Raw genomic sequence first — 17,357 nt, forward strand, 5'->3', positions numbered from 1 at the left:
AAATTCCCCTGCATAGTTTCCCACACCCTAAGCTCTTCTCAGGCATCGCAGAAGGTACAGCTCTGCCTTTCAGCCTGCCAACTCCAGACACGTGCCTGTTTCAATTGCGAAGTATTTTGTGGCTACTCCTGACAGAAAAAACACACCTTACCATGCAACACCTCCAAACTGGTTGTCATAGAGCAAATAGGAGAGATTATATGCTTAAACAAGATCATGCTACAAAGTAACAGAGCCAGAACCAGCAGCAGCACCTGTGGGAAGAATTCCACTTCTTTATTTCAATAATAGAAGAATACACTTGGAAATGTTACATAGCAATGCACTGTGAAACATTCAGTGTCAAGACACGTCAAGCCAAAGACAGTGAAGCTATTTCAAATAAGTTTGCATTCACTATTTTGCCACGTGGGAAAGACACCCCACCACAAAAAACACCAACTACACACCAGTGCTCAACTTTTAAACAGACTCCAAAACCATTGAGGATGGTCTCAACATGGCCCACGTAAAGAAATATGGCAACCCTGGATGGGTAGGACACTGAGAGAACAATCAGGTTGCTTTGTTATTAAGCTTCTTGCCCCAGAAGACTGAATTCCCAGAAACAGATTGGTCAACAGCGTTGCCATGAGGTATATGACTATTTCTAGCATAACAGAGAACATCATAACATATGGCCTAAGCATTTGGCAGGTTCTACCTTTTTAGTTCTCTTACTGAGCATCCTCCCACCTGAGACGGACTTGACTAGTTCAACCATATGCTAACAGTGAGAAGCACCCAGGTCTAGTCACTAGGGCAGTGGACAGGGTGTCAGGAGAACTGTTTAATACCCAGCTCCGCAAATGACCTTCTGCGTGGCATTAGGCAAGTCACTTCCTCTCTGTGCCGCCACTTCCCTTCCTCACCATTTGCCTTGTTTATTTCAATTGCAGCCTCTCTGGATTGGGTACTGTCTCGCACTATGTGTATGTACCGCACCTGGCATAATGGGCCCTCCAGGCCCATCATAACACAGTGCTAATGAATTAATTATTGTGCTATATCCAGATTGGCTTTTACACACTCTGGAATCGTCATATCAAGTTTACACCAGACATCTTAGTATTTAAATAAACTGAATGACACAGATTAAAAACTAGTACCTTAGCTTTAAAACAAAACAAACAAAAACACACACTTTGGTTTTTAAATGGTGTGCTCTAAACTAATCCATCCATCCTCCAGATTTTTTACTCTGAGCATTTCACTGCAGTATCCAAGTTCCTGAAGCCAGTAAGTTTATCTGATCTATTGTTTCAAGCCAGGCACAGATTGTGCACTTATTGTTGCGTATGTACAAAGGTAAAATGCTTTAACATGGACCATGGTCTTTGAAAAAGCTCTCACTCCACTGAATACTGTTCTTCAAACCTACTCGGAGAACCATACCTACAGGACTTTAGCAGAATACAATGCTTACTTCCATGCATGATATTGACCAGTGGGAAAGAATAGTCCATTCTTGGCACAGGATAAGCAATTACAAGTCAGCTTTCACTACCGAACTGCCTGGAGTGCCTTTTGTAGGAAAGTTGTAAAGCAAATAGCCTAGAGACCGACCTCTTCATTTTCAGAGGCTCTGTACGCACACCACACAAGGTGGATTTCAGAGGCAAGGAATAGGTGTACTTGAGGCTATCAGCATTCAGGTTTCTGAATTCTATTGCATTTTTTTATTTGCATATGGAGGAAGCACAACTTTGGTACCTACTTCAGTTTCCATTAGTTGACAGCAATCTGCAATACAGTCTGTGCTGTCCTCATATGACCCCTATTTATTCACTTGGAATGAGCTGGAAGAGCCAGACAGGAGAAACTTGCTCACTGGCCCTTAAACTGGATCACAGCTATGTTAGTTTCTCAGATTTCTTTCCAAGTGGAAGACTGACAATAAATACATATGGTTTCTTTCCTCAAAATTATCCTCCCCCAGTCCCAGGCGTGCGGAATGCCCTTACAACAGTTTTATCCTAAATGGGAACTTGACAGCTCAGCCGTTTTTTAAAAGCCAAAGAATTTAATTTTCAGGTCATGTGCGACTAGAATATGAAAACAAGTTTTCATGAGATGTACACAATAGTAGCCGAAAATGAAAGTGAAAGACGGAAGGTCTTATCAGTTAACGCAAACTGCTTTCCAATGGTCTCTAAATAACAGCAGTCATCTTGTGGCCACCCCATCTTTTCCAGTTAAGCCCATCCCTGTTAAAATGGTACCCTGCAAAAGAAAGAGAAAGAGAGAGAGAGAGAGAGAGAGAGATTTAAACCCCCACAAGTTACTTTTTGGGAGCTGAACCAGAGTGAATTTTCATGAGATTAATGACAAACAAATTTAGAAGCTGAATGAGTCAGTAACGTAGCCATTAATTAAGATCTCTATATTTAACTATTGACTGCTGTCTGAGCTTTGCTATTCTGGCCAGTGCTAAACCAGATCTCTAAAAGCAAGACCAAATCAGAGGCTGTCAATGTTTGAAATCTACAGTCGTCCTTGGCATCAGATCAACATGGACAGTAGATAAAAGAGATTAAGCTGCAGCCTAAGCCAATGGAAAGGAGATTGGGGTAGGGTATCTAAACAAAAGACTCTGCAATTGCAGGGTTTTCAGAGACATCTCACAATGGGCCATTGCCCCTACCGTACTCCCAGTCCCATGGACTTCATTTCAAGCTGTGTTTGCACAGCACCTTTGAAAATCAGGCCCAAGCATATTACTGCTGGCATGTTAAGTCTGACCCATTTAGAGTAGATGGTAACACTCAAAGTAGCTACATGAATGGAGCAAACTCAGAGAGACTGGGCAGTCATTTTAAGATACCTCTGTGATGGAGATAAGAGGAAAACAGATTCCTGCTAGTGGGAAGGGAGACACATACAGAGATAAAATAGTTTAAGTTTTTAAGGTGCTCAGATACCACAGTTGTAAGAGCAAATGTCTAAAAGGCGCAAGGAAGGAGTTTTATAAAGAACGCTTGATTGAATAGGACATTTACAGTACTATTAAGTTAATTTAGGGGACCCTAAAGAGACTGGATGTTTAGCTTAACAGAAACACAGCTGGGAAATGCCCCTGAAGTAGAGAACAAAAAGACCAATGAAATCAAAGCCATCCTAACCAAGGCTTTATCCAATAAGGCCAACCATAATAGGAGTTCAAATGAAAATGTATACCCCCAAATAACAAACAAGTAAAAGGACCAAAAAAAATGCCACCATGGCTAAACAGAGTAAAAGAGGTGATTGAAGGTAAATAAATAATGTGTCCTTTTAAAAAAAAAATAAAATAAATAAAAAAAAACTGTTAGTTTTTGTGTCTTTTGTTAGTTGCTCTTCAAATTTCTTTTTTAGCCTGCCTATTTATACTTGAAAGAGTTTTTCTTCCTATTTTCCTCAGTAAGATTTGATTTCCAATTTATATCAGAAGCAGGAACTAACATAACACTGATTTTTAAAAAAGGCTCCAGGGGAGATCCTTGTCATCACAAGCCAGTAAAGTCTACATTTCAGTACCAGATGTATTGATTGAAACTAGAAGAATTAGCAGACACATAAATTAACATGTTATGTTGGGAAAATGTCAACACAGCTTTTATAAAGGGACATCATGCCTCACCAATCTATTTGAATTCTTTGAGGGGGTGAAACAGCCATGTGGACAAGGGTGATCCAGTGGATCTAGTGTACTTGGACTTTCAGAAAGCCTCAAACAAAGTCCCTCACCAAAGGCTCTTAAGCAAACTAAGCAGTCATGGGATAAAAGGATCAGTAACTAATTAAATAGACAAGAAGCAAAGTAAGAATAAATGGTGAATTTTCGTAATGCAGAGAGGATTGTTCAGCTTAGAAAAGAGACAACTAAGGGATGATATGGTAGAAGTCTAACACATCATGAATGGTGTGAAGAAAGAGAACACTAAAGTGTTACTTACCCCTTCACATAACACAAGAGCCAAGGATCACTCAGTGAAATTAATAGGTAGCAGGTTTTAAATGAACGTAAGGAAGTTCTTCCTTCACACATCGCACAGTCAACCTGCAGAACTCATTGCCAGGGGATGTTGTGAAGGCCAAAAGTATAACTGGGTTCAAAACTAAATTAGATAAGTTCATGGAGGATAGGTCCATCAATGGTTATTAGCCAAAATGGTCAGGGATGCAACCCCGTGCTCTGGGTATCCCTACACCTCTGACTGCCAGAAGCTGGAACTGGACAACAGAGAATGGATCACTTGATAATTGTCTCCTTTGTTCATTCCCTCTCAAACGTTTAGCACTGGCAACTATCAGAAGATAGGATATTGGAACATAGGCCATACTGCATCAAACCATTCTTCTTATGTTCTTCGTGGAGCTGCGTGGGTGAGTTACAGCTATGGAGTGTGCTAATGCAGATATACAGCTTTAAAGTCTTCCCAATGGAACGGACAGTCATAAAACAAGAGTTTCTTCAGAGTCCAAAAGACTTTTATAAAGTGAAGAAATCCAGTTAACAAAAGCACAGTCTTCTAGATCAAACAAAAAGCTAGGTACTACAGTGCTGGACATCCAAGACACCAGAAGAGAAACAGCATCCAAATACAGTAACTGTTTTCAAGTACCATGATGGATCATTTTGGTGTTTAAGTACATCTTCTTGTGCTGGGGCAGAGCTACATAAGGCAGCCACATTTTGCAAGAGAAAGCAGTTGGGTCATAGAATCATAGAAGATTAGGGTTGGAAGAGACCTCAGGAGGTCATCTAGTCCAACCCCCTGCTCAAAGCAAGACCAACCCCAACTAAATCTTTGTCAAGCCGGGCCTCGAAAACCTCTAAGGATGGCGATTCCACCAGAATCAGTCCTATCAGAAGCCTTCAGAAGATTAGCTCAGCTTCCACATCAGAAAAAAAGACTACTTCTCTGAAGTAGTGCCTGGACATGCCAACTGTCCAGCAGCAGGTCTGATGCTTTCTCTTTCAGAAAAGCCAGGCAGTAGTGGGGAGCAGACAGTTAGTCCAATGACTCTTAACATGTGTCAGGACTTAAGGAGTGAATACTGACCACCAGGGCCGGCTTTAGGAAGTGCGGGGCCCGATTCGAACAGTTTCGACGGGGCCCCGGCAGGGATGACTAAAAAAAAAAAAAACCCACATAAAAAAAACACGTGGGGCTTGTACTCACCGGGCAGTGCTCCTAGTCTTCGGCGGCACTGAAGGACCTGCTGCCAAAGTGCTGCCGAAGACCCGGAGCGAGTGAAGGACCCGCCGCTGAAGTGTCGCCGAAGACTCGGAGTGCCGCCGTCTGAGTAAAAATTAAAAAGGAGCCTCTAGCCAGGGAAGGGATTCTCGGCCACTTGCCCCCACGCTGGCAGCCCTGCCACTGGGTGCGGGGCCCTCTTAGGCGCGGGGCCCGATTCGGGGGAATTGGTGGAATTGGCCTAAAGCCGGCCCTGCTGACCACACAGCAACTGCTGGGCTTAGACTTCTGCTTTCTGTTCTCAGGATGCGGTTCTAAATAAAGCTTTTCTCCAGACCAGCCCTCACAGTTTCTGTTCTGCATGAGAGAGTTCACAGCCTCAGAAGCCACCTTGCAAAAACACTCTTGTATAGTCTTTGTGCTTCACATTGTGATGACACCAACCTGATGTCAAGAAATGAAATTACAGTACCAAAGAATAACTAATTTCACCCACTTGAGACTGAGCAGTTTCAATTTAAGCCATGCCAACTCCAGCACGATATTTGGTACACAGCCATCTTTGCTCAACTTTTTTGGTGGTGTTGAAGAGCAACTATACTTATAGTTTTGCCATCCTCACCTTTTCCATTCAGGGTCTAGGCAACAGGGTCTTAAGCACCTGAGTACACTGGACCGACGAGACATTAGGTCAATGGTCGCTGGCCACCCCCTAGCAGTCTGAGAACTGGTACAATTGCCCAACAGTAAGGGGAAAGAGGAGTCACAAGGAGTTCAATTTCCATGTTCAACTCTATGAAGTCTTTTCATCAAAACAAAGCAAATCAAATCAAAACACACTCCACCCTGCTGAAGAGCAAGCTTCTGGGGAGTGCGTTCGTGTTTGTGGAGATCAACATTAGAATGCGGAAGATTGTAATAAGTGTAGCCTAACAAGAATACCAGCTAGAAGGGAGAACTGTCAAAATAGCCAGACAGGGTGATAAAGTGTTGAAACTTAAAACCACATAATGCTTCCTCACCCTGTCCAGGCAGAACTCAAGTGAAACAAAATGAACAAAAAAGGAAAACCCCTGATAAGACGTGATACAGCTAGCCTGATGTTACTTGTTTATGTAATTTGGAAGGTCAATAAAGGGTGTTATCACCTCTTCATACACTTCAAAAGGTAAAAGTTAAATTGCATTAGTGTAAATTTTATTTTGCACAGAAGGATGCCTGCACATGGGAGGGCCTTGTTTGTTTAACTGCTAGGGCCTGTGCTACCTTGGGGAAGAGGAGGTTGCATTTACCTTTTGTATCACTAACCAACATTATATTACAAGACTCCAGCATCAACCCAGAAGACCAGTGTATTCAGAGTTACTACAGCCCAGACTTCTTTCATGGAGCTGCTGCTTGCTTAGCCATTGAAGGAAGCCCTTAGAATATTTATTTCACAGATGAGTTGGAGGTGTCTGTTTTAGGTGTTTCTGGAGTGTCTATTCTCCAAGTTAGCCCCTGTATCTAGGTTACACCCAGCTGTGGTTAGGTTTACACACAGCTTGGGACTGTCCAGTCACTTTCCTGTCTACCTCCGATTTAGTCATGAGCTGCTACCTTTCAGCATGACACCCCAGTTTCTTCTCAGGTGCTTTGGAAATGCTATGGTGAAAAGGTGGGAACTTATGGCTGCCCGGACAACGCCCACTGAAATCTGCAGTCCCTCTGGGAGAGCAACAGGGATCACTTCAGAGCACGACTCTGCAAACCTGAAAGGGGAGAAGAAGCACCAGGCTTTTGTTAGCAGATTCAACATGTCAGATAGCCACAGCTGCAGTAATAGTTCTCAGATAGCTGGGCCTATTCCAGCCAAGGATTAGCATTTACCTCAGGAAGTTTTTTTTGTTTGTTTGTTTTGTTTGTTTTGTTTTTTTGGTTTTTTTTGTTTTAAACAGAAACACACAGCAAGATAGGATAGTTAATGTCTGCAAGCCATATAATCACATCACTGAACAGATCTGGATAGAATCTCTTTGCAGGTTGCTAGTCCTACAAGTAGCTTGCACTAGAAAGGGTATTAAGCCTATAACTGTAGCAGTGCTAACTGACACCAGTAACACCAGTTGACAATATCACATATATAAAATTAAGTGCATCATTCTACCTCAGAGAGAGCTCAGTGAATACTGCGCCATGTCCATCATTTCCAACCAGCTATCAATATTCTGTGGTTGTTCAATCAAGTACCAAATTCTGTCATGGCTTTGTCTACTTTGACAGATCACACACCTACACTTCAGCTTTGCCACAAGTGTGAAGAATAGATAAGACCAACGTGTGAAGAGGTTTTTTAATTTTAATTACAGTTCATTGCAATGACTGCAAAGCCTGGCCATATTTTTGCTGAGAAAATGTTACTGGGGAAAACCCACCATGAATGTCCTCAGACAGACCAATAACAATGCAGATCTATATTCCTGCACAAAGTATGTTTCACCGGCTTTTGTCCCTCCAATGGTCAAGAGTATTCATCACCATCTCCCTGAATATCGAGTGCTAAACACCCTCAACTTCCAGCAAGATATGCTGAATCAGAACTGGAAGGGACCTCAAGAGGGCATCTAGTCCAGTCCGCTGCACTCATGGCAGGACTAAGTATTATCTAAACCACCCGACAGGGGTTTGTCTAACCTGCTCTTAAAAATCTCCAATGATGGAGCTTCCACAACCTCCCTAGGCAATTTATTCCAGTGCTTAACCACCCTGACAGCTGGGAAGTTTTTCCTAATGTCCAACCTAAACCTCCCTGGCTGCAATTTAAGCCCATTGTTCTTAACCTCTGAGGACAGGGCAAGAAGCCACAATTCTTCTCCCTCCTTGTAACAATCTTATGTACTTGAAAACTGTTCTCATGTCCCCCCTCAGTCTTCTCTTCTCCAGACTAAACAAACCCAATTTTTTCAATCTTCCTTCATAGCTCATGTTTCACCTTTAATCATTTTTGTTGCTCTTCTCTGGATTTTCTACAATTTGTCCACATCTTTCCTGAAATGTGGCGCCCAGAACTGGACACAATACTCCCGTTGAGGCCTAATCATTGTGGAGTAGAGCGGAAGAATTACTTCTTGTGTCTTGCTTACAACACTCCTGCTAATACATCCCAGAACGATGTTCGCTTTTTTTGCGACAGTGTTACACTGTTGACTCATTTAGCTTGTGGTCCACTATCTTGCAGGATCAGCCCCTGGATCCAGTTTCACGGTAGATCATGGCTATAAAATGTACCACAAAAGACATGTTATGCAAACAAAGGATTTTCCACCTGTAGGGCACATGGTAACTTCCTTTCATATAAAGAGGAAGGGAGTAGCAAGTATTATTTCAGCCTTGCAACTTAGGAGTAACTTGAGTTTGCTGACTGCTGCCTAAAACTGCAACACTATGCATGTTTCTACTGCCTACTTTGGTACAGAGAGAGAAAAATGGGGGACTTTACGGAGCCCACAGCATTCTCGTCAGTTGTAGTGACATGCAACTTTGCTTCTATTATTTACTATCCCATAAGGCTCTCCGCTCCAGGTGGCCTAGTGAATTAAGCACAGATCTTGGAACCCCCAAATTCCAATCCTGGCTCTTGTCATTGACTATGTAGCTCAGTCCCTTCTGCCTCTCAGTGCCCTGCAGTAAAAGAAGGAGATACTTGCCCACCTTCTGGGGTGATAGGAGGGTTAGCACACAGCATTTCTGGATGGAAAGAATTTTTGTTTCATGATTCTGACACCACCACTAATTAGTTTTGCACCTAAAGGCAGAGCATTCAGAGTTGTCCTTGTCCTCCAATTTCTCCGCCCAAGTCTCCCTTGTCTTTAACTCTCCAATGCCACCTGTGTTGGAATTAGTCCACCCCTTGCTACTTATGCCTTGTCAATCACCACCTCATCAACAGCACGTTTCACTCCTAGGGCCTGGGCTCCCACACTTAAGAGGAAAGAACACTTCTCCCAGCATAGAAGCTGGACCTCACACCCTCTCCTCTCTGCAAGTGACCTACACTGGCTTCCCCTCTCAAATCCAGTTTGCCACCACCCTATTGGCTTTCCAATTTATGATTCCCACCAGCCTACTCCTCTGAACTCTTCCACCTACTCCCTGACCCTTCATGCTTTGCCTTCCCTCAGCTCTTCTGGACAGGGGGGCAGAAGGGAAGTCACTCAGTTGTTCTTTCCTCTTGTGAATTCTCCTCCTCATACACACCCCTCCCCCTTCCATGTTGATTTGTCTTTCATTGATGCCTCAGTCTTCCTTTTCTCTAGTTTATGAATATCTCACTTCAGTGTTGTTGTGCCATGATTAGGGCCCTGCCAAATTCATGGCCATGAAAAATGCATCCCGGACTGTGAAATCTGGTCTCCCGCCCGTGAAATCTGGTTTTGTGTGCGCTTTTATCCTCTACTATACAGATTTCACAGGGGAGACCAGCGTTTCTCAAATTGGGGATCCTGAACCAAAAGGGAGTTCAGGGAGGGGGGGAGGAAGTGTTGCAAGATTATTTTGAGAGGGTCACGGTATTGCCACCCTTACTTATGTGCCACCTTCAGAGCTGGGCGGCTGGAGAGCGGCGGCTGTTGGCCAAGTGCCTAGCTCTGAAGGTAGCACCCACCAGCAACAGTGCAGAAGCAAGCAGTGCCGGCGCAACCCATTAGGCGACCTAGGCAGTTGCCTAGGGCGCTATAATTTGGGGGGGCAGCGACCACGGTGGTATTTTGGCAGTGGGACCTTCCGCCGCCTGTGGGGAGTGGCATTTTGGGGCGGGACCTTCCGCCACCTAGGGCAGCAGAAAAGCCGGCGATGCTCCTGGAAGTAAGGGTGACAATACCATACCATGCCACCCTTATTTCGGTGCGGTCTTCAAAGCTGGGGTGGCCGGAGAGTGGTGGCTACTGACGGAGGGCCCAGCTCTGCTGAACTGAACGGCTACCTTCCGCAAGCATTGCGCTTTTCTGGAAGTGAGATGGAAAGGAGAAGTCTGCAGCACCGGGAGGATGTGGTTTGTTGTGACTGACGGAGGCCTTCAGCTGCAGGCGGAGATCAGGCAGCGATTAGCCCCAGGGTTACTTTTTGCTAGTTTCCAAGACAACCAAGTGCTGCAGGTGAAGGCCCGACAACTGAAAAGTCGTTAAGCTATACTTGACACTGCAGGCACACTTATCTGCCCTCTGCTTAACTAAGCTGGTCATTGCAGAAAAGAGCATCACAATATCTAGGACGTGTGTGTACGCAGAAAGTAAAGTTCTTCTTTGCAAGTCATAAAGCCTTGTGTTGGGCAGCAGGCTAAAACCCAGTTTCAGATACCTTAAAAAGTAAACAAATAAACCTCAACCCTTCTACTATGCAGCAAAATATGAAACAGAGGATACGGGTCTCTGGTATTTTCTTGTAGATCTGAAAAGTGAACAAAAAAATTGCAAAAGCCTGATCTACAACCAGGTTTTTATCCCACCATCCCGCTTTGTTTGCCAGACCCTGCCACTTGAGGATGCTGAAAGTCTGGTGTATGTTGAGTCCAGTTCTCACCTACTGTCTCTGAAAGATTTAGTTTGAAAGAGCTGCGCACACATCTGAAAGGTTTTAGAACTTCCACCTTCTCCTCTGCCCCTTATCTCAGAATAAAGTGATGCCAGTTACCTGGGAGATTTCTAGGACTGGCACATGTTACAGAAGAAGAAAAAAAACATGACTTTATCAGCACATCTTGATAAGAACTAGTGATTGCTCATGTAACTGATTAATGCAGGGGTTACCAATTTACATCGCGAAAGAGCCACACTAATAGGTCAGCAGCCTCCCATCAGCTCCTCCCAGTGCCTCCCACCCACCAGCGATCAGCACCTCCCCCTCCCTCCCCGATCAGCTGTTTCGTGGCTTGAAGGATACTTGGAGGGCGAGGGGGAGGAGTGAGGGAACTGCAGGCTCAGGGGAGGGAGTGAAGTGAGGCAAGACCTGTGGCAGAGCCAGGGGTTGAGCAGTGACCACCACCCGGCACATTGGAAAGTTGGCGCCTGTAGCTCCAGCCCCGGAGTCGGTGACTATACAAGGAGCCGCATATTAACTTCTGAAGAGCCGCATGGGGCTCCGGAGCCACAAGTTGGCCACCCCTAGATTAATGCAACTCCAGAGATAGACTGTCACTCTGATAAATACTGCAGAGGAGAGAAGAGATTTTTAAAAGGTAGTAATAACTGATCAGTTTAGGAGAGTTGTTTGCAGTGCTGTTGCAGTCACTTTGGGCTAAGAGGTCAGTCAATTAGTGTTTTGCCTAGCAATTCTATTGCGAAGACTGCCTACTAGTAATGAAAGCTCTGAATGCACTATTAAAATAAAGAAAACAGAGAACAGTTATATTTAGGTTTCTTAAACTAGTGAGGAAAATATTTCCTGTACATTCTAACAGCAAGGAACTTGAAGACAGAAAATGACAAAGGTTCCCAAACATACCTGCAGGGTTCTGCTTCCCACTTTAGCTAACCTCCTGGGATCAAGAGGGAAGCCGACTGGCTTAAGGTTTTGTTGTTTTAGGTTGTGAATTTTATAACAATGAAAACAACATCTCTTCTTTCTGGGTCAGTTGCCTTCCTACCCTTAGGGAAACAATATGCTCTCTTACTGGAAAAGAGTCAGGGCCTGATTGCCTGCCCAGATGTTTCACATCTCAAGAAAGGGTCAGACAGGATTATTTTGCTTTTTCTCTGTGGAGCTGTCCTTCAAAAAACAATTAATGAAAGAATTACTAAAAACCAATGAGAAGGGACAGTTCTATAGCAATTGTTTCAGAAGATGGCAGCGTCCTGCAACATCAGGGCCACGTTCCTTTGTTCACCTCATCATGCTAACGGGGATCCCACAGTAAGCTTTTCAGTAAGGTCACCTTTAACAACCTCCAGGGCCTTAACCTGTAAATCCGATGCAGAGACTTTTACACCAGGTATATATGGTATCAGCTATGTTCTGGCTACCAGATCAAACACACCTCAGACTTCCATTCTGCAGGACATCAACAGGTTTTCCTCCAATATTTTAAGTTAGCGTATATGGAGCTGGAAGCAGTAAAATTGAAAAGACCACCATGGAAAAGGAAAGTAGTAAACAACTGGACTTTTACATTTCCATCTCATGCACACAAACGTCAGACCAACTGGACACATCTAAGAAAATTGTACCTCCCCTTTCCCCCTCCCCCCCACCCCAAAATAGATAGATAGAGGCAGGTATTAACCATGAGGTGCCAGAGATCAGGGCAAGCCCAAGTCCTGGAACTTTCAGAGAACAATAGAAGACTCTTGGCACAATAACAGCAGGTGCACAATGCCCCAACATCTCTCCTGAGACAACAGCACTTAGGAGAGGGTATAAAATGGAGAAGGGTGACAATCTGGTTCTTGTTCAGACAGGAAGGAGACTATTCTTAATTTAATAATGCAGCCTACACACTGCAGACATCGGCACATTTGAAACGCTTGCATACACTAACCATCGAGGACCATCTCTATGCAGTGCATTTTGTGTGTGGTAGTGAAGAATTCTGCATTTATTGAATTAACAGATATAAGATTAAATCAGGACGTAAGTCTTTTTTGAATGATCAGTTTCTGTGCGACACTGGAGAAAGCAAGAAGATTAGGAGACAGATTCAGAGAAATCTTATTTAGCACTTAACTATCAGCAAAAGTTAATTTGCTGTGGACATATACTGCATGGACAGATGCTCTCTGGAGAAGACTTGTGGTGCTTTCCAACGTTCCTCCACAGCCAGACTTTGCCATGCAAACTTCCAGTTCCTAGTTTTATAATTGAAGTCTTGGAAAGCATGAGTTGAGCCACTACCACAATTCCTGAAGACACAGAGCAGGAGAGAGAATTTTTTCCATGGGAGAGGAAAAGGTTGCTTGGAACCAAACTCACAGGAGCGGTTCATAGATTTCTATTGGTCTCAGACGAGCCGGAGAATAGACAAGCCAGTGAATTGTGCAAGATCTCACTCCACCTTTAACAAATCCCATAGAGTCCTCCAGCTCAAATCTTCGTTATGTCTTGGAACAAGGCTTGATTGAACCTTGGCAAATTGCAAGGCATCTGGCTGAGTTATTGGGAACAGACTAGGGCAAGGTTCTGGAAGACATACAGCAAAGCAGAATGGGGCAGTGCTTTCTCTGGCATTGTCCAAATTCAGACAGCAGGTTTCCATACAGCCTGCTGGAGCAGCCTGCACATGAGTCCAGCTGATGTCAGTTTACATACTAGTCCACTGAAATGAGGCCATTGCGGGGTGGAGTGGGGACACGAGGAAAAAAAAAAAAAAAACTTTGCAAGGCCAAGTTCCCAGGATCCTCTTTGACAGGCATTCGCAACTAGTGAGACAGAGTCTCCCAAAGGGAAGGATACCAAGGGCCTGGGTCCTTCCAACCTCCCTACTAGAGATCTGGGCCCGAGCCTCTCTGGCTCCTACAGCTAAGTGTGCTACAGCAATGGACAGGGTTTTTCCTCTCGCTGTAGGAACTCCACCTCCCCGAGTAACAGCAGCTAGGATTTGGCAAGCATTCTCCAGTCCACCTAACTGTGTCTACACCAAGGTCAGCTTAGCTACGACACTCAAGAGTGTGGATCTTCCACACTGAGCTAAGTTTTAAGGGTAAGCCAGGCCGAATTCTATTCCTGTAAGCACGGTTTCTAGCTGTAGGTTATAAACAGGGAAGTATTTGAGACTAGATCTGCATTCACTTTTAGGTTTATGTGTAAAATATTCACAGCATCACAATTTTTTGCGGTGTGAGCCAGCAAGCGCCACACATGCCATGTCCCCACATACACTGTTCCCGAGAAGTGTGGGGATTCAGATAGGGAGAAGAGGGACAGTTTTTGCTGTAGTTAAAGGGAAAACACACTGATAAAAAGCCATCCTTTACTCTTAAAACATGAACTAGGCTTTTGCCTACAAAGCAAACAACCAATATTCCAGAAGAGAAACTGGAAATCTTTACAAGGTTCACATCCTTCAGCTCTTAAACATAGGCTGCTGTGTTGATGAAAGTATTCCCTCTCTAAGTCCCACAATAACCACTTTCTCCACCTCGATGAAATCACTCCTGAACCCATACTCTGCCCATAAAACACTTCTGATAATTCCAGCTTCTGGTAGAAAGAATGGAAATGTTCTGTAGGATGCAGCACGAGGTCTCTTTTCTGATAAAAGTGTCAGCATAGTCAAAAACCAAACTACGATCAGGAACTCAGACAGATAATTAAGAGATCATGGTGCAGATCTATAACAACCTGGGAAAATCATGGTATGAAACACTCCTCTACAATGCAATAAATATTTGTGAGGTACTCAAATTCTATGGCAATGAGGACAAAAAAAAAAAAAAAAACTATAAATAAAACCATCCAATTTCAAAGTAATTTGAATCATCTATTCCCCTGAATCCAGGGAAGCCAATTAGAATACTTTTATAGCACACAATGCAGAAATCTCCTGTGGTTCAAGGACATTGACACTGCACTATTTCAACCTCTTCTTCTTGTCTAGAGAGTCTGCTCCTAACAGGAGAGCATCAACCAATGTATAAAGGGACTCTGTCCTCAAAGTCCTTTAGTGACCTGAAAATTGAATTAGTTCTTCCATGTGGTCACCTGTTGAAGCATACACAAGGGTGACACTTCCTCCTCACTCCCAGTTTGAGATGGCAAAGCAGCAGTCTGAGAATTTTTATGTCAAGACATGAAAACATCAAGCTACATGTCAGACTTCTACACTCTCTGGAGGACTAATGTATCAGATTTAACTTGACCTCGTCCCCACATTACCTAGAGAAGGCACAAAAAGTTGGGGTTTACATTTAACATTTAACTCCAGATGATTGGTATAACGTGTTGGTGTCCACATGTAAAATATCCATATGTAGCAAAACATTACATTACATTAGAACATTACAGCAGGCAGTCTTATTTATTGTAGAAAACTGATCAGCCTATGATCCTGTGCACATAGAGAAAGGATTAAAGCACAGTTTGACCAAACATCTTGCTAAATTACAGACATTTTCCCACAGAATTGCAGGTTCCGCTCTTACAAGGGACTCAATAAGCAGACTCCTGCACTTGTGCAGAATCCTGTTGAAATCAACAGGGCTCTTCCTGGGCAGAGGGGACCTCCCAAACAGAGTCAATTTCAGGATAAGGACCTTAAGGAGGATTAACAAGATGACAGACTTGTCAGAATCACAAGCCTTCAGCATTTCATTTGGGACCATCACCTGAATTTCTTGGGCCATCTCACCAGGAAATTTTCTGTCCAACCTTCTCACACAGGTACCCAGTGGTACTGCACAGGTCAGTGGAATTCTGACAAGAGCTGGATATTTGCCAAACTGAGCTAGAGGACAGTCTCCACTACAGCGTAGCTTGGGAATTCTTGGGGCATTCGATGGACAAAGATTGGAGACTTAACTCCAGTGACTATTTGAGCTTGGTGGCATAGCTAATATATTGAAACCAAATGCTATACTTTGCTTAACATTGAAGAAAGTTTAGCAGCAGATATGCAGATGAGCTGAACTAGCATATATTTTTCTAAAGCACTTTTCATTCTAAAAGATTGCAAAGGACTTTAACAGTTTTAGATTATTATTTGTAGTAATAATAATAATAATAATTATAAACATGCTTCAACCACCAAGGAAATGCAGAAGGCATTTGAAGAGTTCACAAAAAACCCATACAACAGTTTTGGGCAGAAAGTGAAGAATACCATCTCCACTCGAGACTGCAAGGAGAGTTTTAGGTAGGCAGAAAGTAATTACTAAAGTGAAAGTTTGGTCAGGACACGAGAGCCCACACACTTACTCTTGTGAAGAGTACCACAGGATTTACAGTGACTAGTTCAGCGGATTATATCTCAATTTTATTAGAATGAGGAAAGAGAACTAATGCTGCTAAATATGTTAAAGGTTGTATTGTACACACCCATAGCATTCATGCATCCACACTCTCTTTCCTAACTGTTCAGAGTGAGCGTGATCCAAAGCAACTTTTTTGGTAACCTAGAAAGGAAACAGGCTAGTTAGCTGCACCAAACAGGGCAGCCTTGCAGAGTGATCATCATGACAAGTTTAAATGAAAGGAGGTATTTGAGAGTAGGCATCAGTCGGGGGAAGGGGAGGTATGAATTCTTTTCTCTGATTTAAAAAAAAAAAAGAAAGTCTTGTCACCAACACATTCCTACCCTACAGAACATTTCTATTCTTTCTACCAGAATTTCTACCCTAAAGAGGCATTAGGCTAACTGTTGAAGTGTTTTACACATGGAAGAAGTTAGAAGCAGCTAAGCATAGACTGTTTCCCCATGCATGGTTGTGAAAACAACATATGATGAAGTAACAGAGTTAATCAATATTTATAGCAAAGTAACAAGTGGAGTTAATCTGCATTGCTAACAAAACAGGCATGTCCTAGCAAGACAGGAAAAAAAAAAAAAGTGTTAATACCCTTGTATCCAAAATAACGTTTGATGTGATATTATCAAACAGTTAATCCACAATTTAGATCAAAAGAGATTTTACCCAACCCAGAAAGAAATATTTTCAGAGCAGTTTTTATTTTAGCAGAAACAACTGGGATTTCAACATTCCCCTGAAGCATTTGCAACCTAAACATAATGTGTGATAATACAGGATATTTTCAAAGTGAAGCCACCTAGAAACTAAATATAAACAAAGTGAAAGCCACTTTGCAGTTTTCATTGCCATCCTCAATTAACTGCTAGTAACAAACTATAGTAATTGTAAGTAGTAATTTAGAGGCTTCACATTCAGTCCCCTCCTTTTAAACAAAATATGATTTTGAATATGACAGCATCATTTTCACAACCTGCCACACTCCCTGATTTGGGATTAATTTTAGGTAGTTTTTAAGACTCCTTTAATGACAGCTTTCACTGCCACTGAGAGATTTAAAATCTTCCTGTTTCAAACACGGTCTCGGTTTGATATAGCTTTTTGAAGATTACATGCAGCGCTGAGAAGGAAAATCTAGTTGCTTTTTCTGAAAGAAAGCTCATGCATGGAAGATGCATGAAGGCAAATACCAGGTTTCATTTTTAGA

At 43.0% G+C, this 17,357-nt stretch overlaps 1 protein-coding gene across 2 annotated transcripts in view; it reads right to left on the reverse strand.

Annotated features, from left to right (window-relative positions):
• SSH2 (slingshot protein phosphatase 2) overlaps positions 1-17,357 on the reverse strand; it is a 142,973-nt gene that overhangs the window by 124,611 nt on the left and 1,005 nt on the right. The window lies entirely within an intron of this gene.

This window comes from Trachemys scripta, chromosome 18 (genome assembly GCF_013100865.1).
Source record: "Trachemys scripta elegans isolate TJP31775 chromosome 18, CAS_Tse_1.0, whole genome shotgun sequence".
NCBI classification, from domain to species: Eukaryota; Metazoa; Chordata; order Testudines; family Emydidae; genus Trachemys; species Trachemys scripta.